Here is a 10,666-nt window from a genome sequence, read left to right as displayed (position 1 = left end):
CCTTCTTACGCTGTTCATGTAGAATTGGACTTCTCCAAATTTTAGAAAGAAAACTCATATGCTACTGGCGGGGAGGTAAAAGTGCTACCATCACTTTAGAAAATAGTTTAGAAGTTTCTTATAAAGTTAAACATATACCTACCTACCCATTGGCCCAGAAATCTGATTCCTGAATATTTACCTAAGAGAAATGAAAACATTTGTTCACACAAACACTTAAGTGAGATTGTTCCTAGTAGTGCTATTCTTAGTAGCCCAAACTGGAAACAGCCCAAATGTCCACTAGCAGTATAATAGAAAAATAAATTTCAGCATCTTCACACAATGGACCACTGTTTAACAATAGAATGAGCTACTGGGTCTGGATGGATTTTGAAAACATGAGTGAAAGAAGTCAGAACATATAGTACATGCTATACCATTCCGTTTACATGAAACTCTAGAAAGGACAAAACTGGCCTATAGTGATGGAAAGTAGAAGGATCACTGCTTCTTGGGGGAACTCTGCCTGGGAAGGGGCACAGGGAACTTTCTAGGGTGATGCAAATATTCCTCCTTGTCATGATTGGGTATAGATTCCACAAGTGCATATCCATTTGCCCCAAGTGTGCAGTTAAGATTTATGTATGCAGCGTGTGCAGCATTTTTCTAAAGTATGTATGAATGTATGTGAGTGCGTGTGTATAATTCATGTCTCCAAGTTTTAAAAGAAAGAAAAAGGAAAGGAAATGTTAACTGACTGGCAAAGACTCAGAGTTAGCTAAGTAGATCTCATTGATTTAAGATTAGTTGAAAGGGGAAAAAGGAGATCTCTGCAGATCTCCCAGGTGCTGCTGTCCTGGCTGTGGTTTTTGGCCTTTTAAGGGGTTTATTGTCCTTTTAAGAACTTCCCTGTAGTTCCCTTTGGCTTTACCAGGTGGCAGTGTTGCACCAGTCAGCCAGGGGACAACAGTAGGGTCAGACCACAGAGATACCTGCGCTCTCTGGAGCCCCTAAGGACTAGTTTCATTTTGTCATCATGTCCACTTTGGGGTGATAATATTACTCATCTTGATTACCTATTTGATTCACTGACCTCAGCTGAAAACAACTCTTGTCTTTTTCCAGCCTGTGGAGGAGTTTAGGAAATGATTTACCTTCACAGAGCCATGCCCGGCGATTTTCATGAGCCCCAGGCTCATTATACTGATAATTGCTAACATTTGTTGAGCGTTTGCCACACGGCAGGAACTGGGTAAGTGCTGAATCTACATTACATCACTTCTGCTTTCAGAGGTAGGGACTATTCCTAAACCAAAGTTTCTGGTGAAGAAGCAGATGAAAAGGGGTTTTGTGATGTCCCAGGGCTGGTGAGCTCAGGAGAGCTGGGTAAGACCCTAGTGGTCAGGCTCCAGGGTCACCATCAAGCTCAAGGCGACTGGACCTGGGATTCTCCTGGTCTTGTCACTGAGACAGGGTTTGGCTGACGTTCCCGAGACAGGACTTTGCTTTTCATCCCTTCAAAATTCTGGGGTGGCCTCACCTGTTCAGTGCTTGTCATTCTTAGCACATCGGTGGACTAGCCCTCATTTAATCCAGGACTTCTAGCCTGTCTGCTTCGAAGAGGAATAAGGTGATGGGTTTCTTCAGAAGCCTTGCCTATGGAGAAACAACAACAGGGCAATGATTCTGTTTTCTTGTCATTACTGAGCACGTCTCTAACCTGATCCCTTCCATGTCTCCTACTAATTTAGGTACAAAGTTGCAGACATATTTCTCCAACCACCTGTGCCCCCAGGGTCCTCAGTGGGTCCTCAACAAAGGCTTGTGGACTGAAAGGCCTTATGAATTCTTGGCATAATGCACCTGAAATTACTTTTAGCTCTCTAATTCTACTTTGCCTCACTATGTGAGGTGTCTTGTCCTCTGTTGGACTCTTTGTTTTTGAAAGATGTACTTTCTTTCGGGATGACTTGAAGTTACATTCAGGTCTTATGGTTTTAAATTTTCTTTTCTTTCTTTCCTTTTTTTTTTTTTGAGGGGTGAAGGCATATCTGCAGCAGAAGTTCCTAGACTAGGGGTTGAATCAGAACTATGGCCTACACCACAACCATAGGAATGTGGGATCAGAGCCACATCTGCAACCTACACTACAGCTCATGGCAACACTGGATCCTTAACCCACTGAGCAAGGATCGAACCCACATCCTTGTGGATATTAGTCGGGTTCTTAACCCGCTGAGCCACAGTGGGAACTCCTGGTTTTAGATTTTAGAAGCACACCTTCCTCCAGGGTTTCTTTTAAGGACTTCAAATTCTAGCTCTTCGTTTTAGCTTTTTATATACACACGCACACATTTAAAATAATTTCTTCCTTTTCAATACACGTATCTGCTCAGTTGGGGCACCCAAGCCTGTTGTTGCTTTGTGCTCTTGCAGCCCCATGGGACCAACAGCGGGCACATGGCTCATTGCCTAGCCTCCCATGGAGTCAGGTCTGTAAAGTTGTTGCCATAGAAATGACCAGAGGCCTCATGGTGGAGGAGCAGAGCACAAGCTGCAGTGGGGAGATGGCTCTGATCCTGGCTTATCAGCTGGGAGGAGGGAGTGCCCTATGGCTTTGATTGAGGTACATTCTGGCTATGCCCACAGGGAGCCCTGAGACCCCTTGCCTGGAAACACACCCTTGGATGGTTCTGCCCCAAGCAAGGCCTTCACACGGAACCCCAGCCCAGCATCCTGGTGAGCCTGCTCTGAGTACTCCAGCGATGTAGACTCATTTCTCAGAAACTCAAGTGGAGAGAGGAACAGAAACAATGACACCCTCAGAGGGGAGGTGTGGCCCTGGAGAGAGGTACTCCGGCCTCAGCCCTGCTGGGTGGTGCCATTGGAGGATAAGCCTCTGAGAACTACAGGAGGGCACTTGGGTGGGGATGTAGCCAGTTCAATGGCAGAGAAACAGGCACAAAACCCTGGCCGGCTGGGGACAGAGAGACTTCGTTGTGGCTGTGTCTGGGGATGGAGGGGTGTGGCAGGTATCTCTGGAGATAATAGTTGACCAGCACATGAAGATGCCAGGATTGTGCCTGGTCTATGTGGGGGGGGGGGGGGGCGGGGGCTGTAGTTAGGATAGTCTAGGTTATGCTTCAGTAACAGATTAGCTCCAGAACTCAGCGCCTAATCCAAGAAGGATTTATTTTTCACTCTAGTGGCTGAGGCTGGAGTATGCGGACCGAGGCAGAGGTGGGGGGGAGGGTGTTGGGTCTGGCAGTTCTGCCAAGGCCCTGGGATCCAGGCAGATGGAGGTGTTACCATCCTGTAACATCCACATCTCCACGTGCAGCTTCAGGGCACCCCATGGAGGGAGAGGGTCTGGGACCTCATCCTTGCCATGCTGGGCTTAGCCGAAAAGCAACACCCTCTACTTCTGCTAACAGCCCGTTTTCCGGGATTGGCCAATCACAGAGCCTTAGCCCAGCTACAGGGAGGAGGCTGAAACAGGGCTTGTCAGCCTGGACACTGTCTTTGCCACAGCATCTGGCCAATTCTGTGGACAGAATGTTATTAGGGAGCCAAGAGCCCTGAAGTATTTCATGTGGGGGAGTCTAGTAATCAGATGGGGTTGCCCGTGGGCCACTCTCCGGCACAAGGTAGTCCGTCGCCTGGATAGGGGCTCCACAGTGTGGCAGGTGCTGCTGAGTCTCAAAGATTTTCATCTGTCAGAGAACCCAAAGGGATTCCTACTGTGCCCACTTCCCTGACCCGAAGCGAAGGCCATTTCCCTCTGAAAGGTTCCAGATGCTCCTGATGCCCAATATCCACCCAAGAGGAGCCACGTTTGGCCTGAGGCTTCTTGTGAGAACTTGGCTTTGGTGGGACCTGGGTCTGAGTTTTGACCCTGGAGGGCTCCCAAGGCCTCCTTTCTCCCTGCCCCTGGGCCGCTTTCCTGCCCCTAGCTGCCTGCTGCGACTTGCCTCCACCTGCCCAACACCTTGGACTCTGCATCCCTGGGCCCCACCTGCAGACCTAGTTGTGCTGCGCTGAGCCTGCTGCCACCCCTGATACCAAGCTTCTGTCCAGCGCCGCTTTGCCACTGCATCGCCACACACTGACTCTGACATGTGTGTCCACCTCCAGACGTTCTGCCCATCCTTGATCTCGCCCAGAGCCAGCCTGTTCCCTTAGGTCTTCCCCTCCTGGCTCCATTCTGTTGACACCTGACTCCCCTTTTGTCACGCCTCTTTTTAAAGGACCCAGTATGCTTTGGGGCACAGAGTCATCACCTCCAAAGTGTGCTCCTGGCCTGGCCGAACTCAAGTGGTTGTCTGTCCCCTGTGTCACCCCATGGGGGATCAGCATACACCCCAATGGCCCCTCCATCAAAGCCCTGACGTTCTCATCTCTTGGGTTTTTCCCCTCCCTCCCTCTGGGCCAGGAGGACCCTGGCTCTGTCTCCCTCAGCCCTGGAAGCAGACATCCCAGGCCTGCCTCATGCATGGGAATGATGCTGTTTGAACCAGAACTCCTCCTGCTGCAGTTGCTGGAAATCAGCTGTCGCTTTGTGGGAATGAGGGGGGCAACCTTAGCAGTCAGCAAGACCAAACCTTCCTTTTGCATTTGAGGAAATTCAGGTCCTTAGAGGTGAATGAGTCTGAAGTAAGAGGCCAGAGTCCAGAGCTGTCCTTTCTGAGTGTGACATGTCCTGTAAGTGTCACCTGCTGTGTACACTTAAGGTGTGCAAGTCCCATCTTGAACAGAATCCCTGGACAATATAGCACCGGTTACAATTTGGGGTTTTTGATACCAGGATCTGAGACAGGAGGGAGATTTAAGACGACATGGGGGGAAGGGCCTGAGGATGGGGAGAAAGTTCCCTGGCAAGAGTCGAGCAGGCTGCTAGGAACGTGATGACTGACATTTCAATTTGAAGTTTTTTTTTCCCTCTGCGGCAGTCGCCTTCCTTACCCCACAGCCATTACTCAGAGATCCTTATATAAGTATTTAGTGGTGAGTCAGGGATGAAGAAAAAGGGCCAGTTCTCCAGATGCCAGGTGGTGGCCAGCAGCAAGGTGAGCCGGGGGTGGGGGCAGGTCCCTGAGATAGCCCTCCCTTGCCCCAAGGTCTCCAACAGAGAAGTGACCTTGAAGGGAAGTGGAGGGGAATGATGTGGGGTAGGAGTTGAGCCATTTGCCTTGGACAGGAGAGGAGAGGAGGATCTGGGGACTCTCCAGGTGGAAGTCGCCACTCAGGGGTCCAGTCCTAGGGGTGCAGCTGGCAGGACAGGCCAGTGCAGGACCTGCTGCTCCCCTGGGCCTTGAGAGTTCTGCCTGTGTTGCTGGAAGAGGGACCTCTTCCAGGGCCTCAGTGTGGGCTCTTGTGTAACACTTGGAAATGAACTGTCTGGGGAGACACATGTGCTGACAAAGCAAAAGACTTTTTTGGGAAGGGGTGCCTGGGTGGAGAGCAGCAGGGTGAGGGAACCCAGGAGAACTGCTCAGCCATGAGGCTCATGGTCTCAGGCTTTATGGTAATGGGGTTAGCCTTCCAGGTTGTCTCTGGCCAATCATCTTGCTTGCTGCCCATATTTGGTCCAGCTCAGGGTCCTTCCCGATGCTGCCAGTATCTCTCAGCCAAGTTGCATTCCATTGCAAAGTTTTCTGGGAGGTTGGCAGAACATATTATGGGCTGGTATCTCCTCCCTCCCTTTGGCCCTTCCTGAATTCTCCCAGTTTTTGGTGGCAGCACTGTGTTCCTTTTGGGACCTCCTGTTGTGTGACAGATCACAAAGCGGTTATTATCATGTCTGGCCAAGGTGGGCGGTTTCTGTGAACGGTTCCCAAACACCCAGAGCTGTCATACTGGCCATGTGTGCTGTACCACATTTGAGTACCAGCAGAGTCAAACAAATGAAAGGGGAAAAGGAAAATGTGGCTTTGATTTGACAAGCACCAGAATCTGTTTTGATGCAATTTAGGAATGAGTGTTTACATTTTTTGTTTGTTTGTTTGTTTTTTAGCTATTTCTTGGGCCACTCCTGCGGCATATGGAGGTTCCCAGGCTAGGGGTCGAATTGGAGCTGTAGCCACCGGCCTACGCCAGAGCCACAGCAACGCGGGATCCAAGCCGCGTCTGCAACCTACACCACAGCTCACGGCAACGCCGGATCATTAACCCGCTGAGCAAGGGCAGGGACTGAACCCGAAACCTCATGGTTCCTAGTCGATTTCGTTAACCACTGCGCCCAGGAACTCCTACATTTTTTTCAGTACTATATAATTTGGTCTTAAAACACTTTCACTACATGGGGACTAGGAGAATAGAACATAATTGTATTAGGCAGGAAGTTCCCGTTGTGGCTCAGTGGTTATGAACCCAACTAGTATCCACGAGGATGCGGGTTCAATCCCTGGCCTCGCTCAGTGGGTTAAGCCATGAGCTGTGGTGTAGGTTGCAGGTGCAGCTCAGATATGATGTTGCTGTGGCTGTGGCATAGGCCAGACACTGTAGCTCCAATTCCACCCCTAGCCTGGGAACTTCCAAGTGCTGCAGGTGCAGCCCTACAAAAAAAGACACTAAATAAATAAATAGGGCAGCCAGACATGACACATTATTCTGCAGGTTAAAGGAAAACACACTCTCTGAACTGTGCTCTGAAAACAAAGGCATCTGTAGTCAGATATGCTTGGGGCACCCAGGGAAGTGATGGAGGCTGGATCTACCCATGTCCACAACTGTCTTCTTCCTGAGCCACAGAACTCTTGGCTTCATTCCACGTACCTAGCCCAAGGAGCATGTTCTCAGCCTCCCTTTAGCTTTGTGTGGCCTTCCGATAAAGCTCTGATCAACGAAATGTAAATTCAAGGTCTGGGAGGGGGTGACTTGGGGGAAGGCTGCTTTAAAGGGCGTTGCTTTATATTCCAGGAAGGATATCAGCCCCTCTCAGCCATCCCCCAGCCTGGAATGCAGTGTGATGACCGGACCTCCACAGTCATCTTGTTCCATGAAGCAGTCATAAGGTGAGAAACCACCTTAGTATGATGGACTAACCAAAAGAGAGGAGGAGCCTGGGTGTTATTGCCCTGGATGGCCAACCCCCAGTCTCATTTAATGTGAGAATACACTTCTGTCTTGGTCTCATTGTTATTTTGGATTTTCTGATGAAGTCAGTTGAATCTAATCCTAAAAGAAATAGCTGGTGTAGAAAACTCACTTCTGGGACCGTCATAGTTCATAGTAGTGAATTAAAGTCAGGGAGAACTTTTACCATAAAGAAACCTATCATGGGTGGAATTCTAAAGATGTCCCCTGAAGATTCCTGCCCCTTGGTCATTCAATTAAACACTAGTCTAGGCACTGCTGTGATGGAATTTTGCAGATGTAATTAAGGTTACTAATCATCTGGCTTTAAGATAAAAAGCCAGTCCGGGACATCCAGGAGTGGCTTCTGATCACAGGCTGGCATGCAGAAGAGTTGGTCAGAGAGATGAGGTGGAAGAGGCAAGAGAGATACCACAGATGACAAAGTCAAATGTGGAAAAGATTGGATGCACCATTGCTGGCTAAGGGGGTCTAGGAGTCTGTGAGCAGAGAGAAGCTGCTAGATTCTGCCCAAGGCTGACAGCGAGTCAGGAAAGGGGGTTCCACTGCTGCATCTCCCCTCTATTTGGAAACTGATGCTCCTCGGTCATCTGCATTGAAAAGGCTGGGTCCCACTGTCTTCTGAAGGGACTTCTCCTTTGTTGACGATTTCAGATGTCACTGCACCATCATCCTCTGCATCTGGAGGTGTCCTCCCCTCTCCTCCCTATGTGGAAGGTGCTGAGCTGCACTCTGTATGTCCAGGGCTGTGCTCCACTGTCTCTTGCATCACTGCCACTCTCCTTGCTTCCTCAAGGGTTCCTGCTCCACTGTCCAGTGCATTTTGAAGGCACAGCTGCAGTGTCCTCTGCATTTCGATGGCATTGCCCACTGCCCTCTGTATGCAAAGGCACAGCTCTGCCATCCACTTCCCTTCGTTGCTCTGCTGTCTTCTGCATCTGGAATCTCTGTTCCACATCCTTTGCTCTGGAAGGAATTACTCCCATGTTCTCTGCAGTCCCAGTGCACTGTGCTGCTCTCCTCACAACCTCCTCTGTTGTCCCGCTATCTCCTGGTCCACTGTCCACTGCTCTTGGACCTCACTGCCCCACTGTCGTCTTGATTTCAAAGCCCCCCTCCTGTCCTCTGCATTGGAAGAACCAGCTGGAGCGAGGTGGAGACACCACTGATCTGGTCCCTGATCTTGTTTATTTTCCTACCAGCACATCAGCCCATCCCTAAGGGCTCCATTGTGGCCTCATCAGCCCCCCAAGGAACCCCAGAGACTGCCTGAGCTTGGCAGGGAGGTCTCTGCATCTCAAAGCATCCTGGGAATAGTATTACTCCCCAGATCCCTCTAGTGTATCACTGCCACTCTCCTTGCTTCCTCAGGGGTTCCTCTATAACTGGAGGCACCCCTAAAGGTGCTTCTGGGGCTCTTCAGATGCCCAGGCTCCCCCTGCCGCCTGGCTACTTCCTGCTCCCCACACCCTGAGACCAGCACTCTCCCCTCTTCTCACAGCCACTGCCCAGACCTGTATGGATCTGGTCCCTGAAGCCTGGCACAGTAGCACCTGCCTCTGGTGGGTGGAGGAGCGGGGAAGAGATGGCTGTGGGCCGGAATGGAGTCATGACACCCCCTCCCCATTCCCCACAGGAAACATCCAGAGAGTGTGATGTGGGGGCGCCCTTGCCCTCCAGAATAAGGGCTGCTCTCCTGTGATGGGGGCTGGGACTGCCCATGACTGTGGCTCTCAGACCACCTGGCCCATCAGAATCCCTAGGGAGCTCACCAACTCACATACACCTGAGCTCCGACCCTGGATATTTGCAGCCCAGCACCTGCAGGTATTTCCAGTTTGGGCATCTGTTGAGACCTATGCTCCCACCAGCAGTGTGGATGGCCTTCATCTCTGCACGTCTTACTGGCCAAGTAGCCAGGCTCCTGCTCACGTAATAGCTCCCTCACAGCCCTGAAAAGACCAGTTCTCCAAATTGAAGCCTTGGGACATTGCCTCTTATCAGAAAGAGAAGGTCTCCAGGGGTAATGAACAGTTTTGTCATCGTTCCTATTCCTCAAAAGCTGCATTTTTTAAAAAACCTTAATTTTATGTACTATTTTTTTCTTTTTATGGCCATACCTGCAGCATATGGAAATTCCCCAGGCTAGGGATAGAATCAGAGCTGCAGCTGCAGGCCTGTTCCACAACCACAGCAATTTGGGATCCTTAACCCACTGAGTGAGGCCAGAGATTGACCCTGCATCCTCATGGACACTATGTCACTATGTCAGGTTCTGAACCCACTAAGCCACAACAGAAACTCCCAAACTTGGCATTTCTTTGGGTGAGAGTATGTGATTTCATAAGCCACTGGCAGTTTTTGTGGCTTCCTCATGTTTTAGGGGCCCAGACTTATGTGACCTCACACTCCTGGGGGAATATATCCATACTTCACATTTTGTGGTGCCTTGTCTCCACTGGCAGTAATTGTGCATTGCATAAACACATGATGAGCCCCTCACTTTGGATTTGACCTTCCCTAATGAAATGGGGGTGAGGGCAGAGCTCTCATTATAGGTCACCCAGAGAAGAAAGACCTGCCCTTTCAAAGAGGCCCAGAAAAGGAACTGCCCAGTTACCTTCTGGGGATGGTATCCTGCCTCCTGGGGACTGGGGGTTGGCCCACTTTGGACATCGGAAGGGCCTGCTGCGGGGATGACCTCTTGGGTGTCAGGGGGTTCCTCGGTCCTTGCCTATGGTCTACCTGTTCAGCCCCATCCTCAGCCTGGGGAATGCACCAGCTGCCCGGAAAGGGGAAAGGCTGCTGCTACTGTGGAGCCCCAAGAGGGCTGTGTGTGCCTGTCCTCATCCTCAGCAGCTGTGAAGGGGCTCAGTGGCCGGGTCTGCAGTGCAGCAGAAAAGGCAGGAGAGCAGTGGTGGGAGGAGATGGGCAGGGCGGGTCTCTGGGCTGCTTCCAGCGTGGAAGACTGGAAGCTAGTGGGGCCTTTCCCCGACTCTCCTGTCGTTCCTTCTGACCTTTGGGGTGGTCCTGTCCTGGACACAGGTGGCCTCTCATGGCTCGGTGCTCCAGCCCTTCCTCACCTGGTTGTGGCTGTCTCGAGAGGGAGTTAAAGTTCCAGGGCAGGGCTGAGCAGCACGGGACAATGGTGCTGGGCCTCCACAGGGGGGGCCCTTTGACCTCTTGGGCTGGCTAGCATTACTGAGGCATCTTAGCTATCTGGCCTCATTATTGACTTGTTCGGACTTGTGGTCAGCTGGTCCATTATGGTTTTTTTTTTGTTTGTTTGTTTCCATGAACAAGTGATGAACCTAGGAATCTGTTTGCAAAGTGGTCATTACAGTTCTCCTGGCTCCATTTCTTGCTGCAGATCTGAACCCCATATTCCAGTGGACTGAGATTCTTTCAACTCCTTATCCTGTTATCAGGACCACATACCTCTCCTGGTTTTGTGTAGTCAGCATTGAGCAGGAGATGGGTTCTGATTCAGAGCAGGTCACAGGCCAGCAGGAGCTTCCCCATAGACTTTAGCTATCATTTGTCAAGCACAGTGATGTCACCCTGGTAATAGTTGGGTGGGCTTATCTTT

This window comes from Phacochoerus africanus, chromosome 5 (assembly GCF_016906955.1).
Source record: "Phacochoerus africanus isolate WHEZ1 chromosome 5, ROS_Pafr_v1, whole genome shotgun sequence".
Lineage (NCBI taxonomy): Eukaryota > Metazoa > Chordata > Mammalia > Artiodactyla > Suidae > Phacochoerus > Phacochoerus africanus.
The sequence above is the reverse complement of the archived record's forward strand: the minus strand, read 5'-3'. Positions refer to the sequence as shown.